This window comes from Pholcus phalangioides, unplaced genomic scaffold, assembly GCF_987345545.1.
Source record: "Pholcus phalangioides strain wild (caught in Gottingen) unplaced genomic scaffold, Ppha-v1.0 ptg000008l_1, whole genome shotgun sequence".
In the NCBI taxonomy this organism is placed as follows: Eukaryota; Metazoa; Arthropoda; class Arachnida; order Araneae; family Pholcidae; genus Pholcus; species Pholcus phalangioides.
In genome coordinates this window covers 12,706,397-12,708,318 of record NW_028301601.1, presented here as the reverse complement: position 1 = coordinate 12,708,318, position 1,922 = coordinate 12,706,397, and the positions used below count along the sequence as shown (strand labels likewise).

At 48.7% G+C, this 1,922-nt stretch overlaps 1 non-coding gene across 1 annotated transcript; it reads right to left on the bottom strand.

Annotated features, from left to right (window-relative positions):
• Window positions 1–742: 742 nt before the first annotated feature.
• Window positions 743–948, bottom strand: LOC149083760 (small nucleolar RNA U3). The gene has a single exon (XR_016193090.1). It is a non-coding gene; the product is annotated as a small nucleolar RNA U3 (small nucleolar RNA).
• Between the last annotated feature and the right edge of the window lie 974 nt (window positions 949–1,922).

The window sequence follows — 1,922 nt, the reverse complement described above, 5'->3', positions numbered from 1 at the left end:
CTCTTTGGAAGGGGCCCGTATCACCGGACTGGTATCCCTCTAGTGTTTTCCACCACCCTACACGATTTTCGAAAGGAGCGAAAAAGCCTCAGACACTCCGTCAAGAACACCGGGATGATTCTTGACTCACGAATCCAAACGGTTCGTCGATCGGGACAAGAAGGCCCTTGCCCGCTCAACACAGAAGCCCTGTTTAGACCGGTCGACGTGTAGGCGAGCATTCGATGCAAGCATGAAACACCCATTAACTAAAATCTGTCAAATGACCCCACACTGAAATAATAAAATGCTTCAGATCTAAGCCCGTTCGAGGGTACCACCGAACCTCTTTTGAAGGGGTCCGTATCACCGGACTGGCATCCCTCTAGTGCTTTCCACCACCCTACACGATTTTCGGAAGGAGCGAAAAAGCCTCAGACACTCCGTCAAGAACACCGGGATGATTCTTGACTCGCGAATCCAAACGGTTCGTTGATCGGGACAAGAAGGCCCTTGCCCGCTCAACACAGAAGCCCTGTTTAGACCGGTCGACGTGTAGACGAGCATTCGATGCCAGCATGAGACAGCCATTAACTAATGTTTTTGAAGTGAACCCAGAGGGAAATGTTTAAATGCTTTATATATAAACTCGTACGAGCATACCGTTACTTTACTTTACAACCAGACGTAGTCCACCGCATATAAGACATAGATACAAGAGCATTTCTAAGATTTGACAAGCCCAGAAACCTAATGGGGGAAAACCACTCAGAACGAGTTATCGCCCGAAGAACACCTTTGGGGTGTCAGGAGCGATCGTAAATGACAGCAGACCCGTGACAGTCTACCTGACGGCTTGACACACATGAAGCAAAGTCTCACGTCATCATCGTGGTTTGAGAAAAGAGAATCCGTAAGACACGAACTCAGAAATCATAACACAGTTATAATCCTATGAAATATGATATTTATACGAATATACAAACGAACCTCTTCGGAAGGGTCCCGAATCATTGGTATCCGTTTCGAGCTTTCCACCACGCTACACGATTTTTGGGACAGAAAAAGCCTCAGACACGCCGTCAATTTCACCGGGATGATTCTTGACTCGCGAATCCAAACGGTTCGTCGATCGGGACAAGAAGGCCCTTGCCCGCTCAACAAAGAAGCCCTGTTTAGACCGGTCGACGTGTAGGCGAGCATTCGATGCAAGCATGAAAATCCCATTACCTAAAATCTGTCAAGTGACCCCACACTGAAATAATAAAATGCTTCAGATCTAAGCCCGTTCGAGGGTACCACGGAACCTCTTTGGAAGGGGTCCGTATCACCGGACTGGTATCCCTCTAGTGCTTTCCACCACCCTACACGATTTTCGGAAGGAGCGAAAAAGCCTCAGACACTCCGTCAAGAACACCGGGATGATTCTTGACTCGCGAATCCAAACGGTTCGTTGATCGGGACAAGAAGGCCCTTGCCCGCTCAACAAAGAAGCCCTATTTAGACCGGTCGACGTGTAGGCGAGCATTCGATGCAAGCATGAAACACCCATTAACTAAATCTGTCAAGTGACCCCACACTGAAATAATAAAACGCTTCACATCTAAGCCCGTTCGAGGGTACCACCGAACCTCTTTGGAAGGGGCCCGTATCACCGGAGTGGTATCCCTCTAGTGCTTTCCACCACCCTACACGATTTTCGGAAGGAGCGAAAAAGCCTCAGACACTCCGTCAAGAACACCGGGATGATTCTTGACTCCCGAATCCAAACGGTTCGTCGATCGGGACAAGAAGGCCCTTGCCCGCTCAACACAGAAGCCCTGTTTAGACCGGTCGACGTGTAGGCGAGCATTCGATGCAAGCATGAAACACCCATTAACTAAAATCTGTCAAATGACCCCACACTGAAATAATAAAACGCTTCACATCTAAGCCCGTTCGAG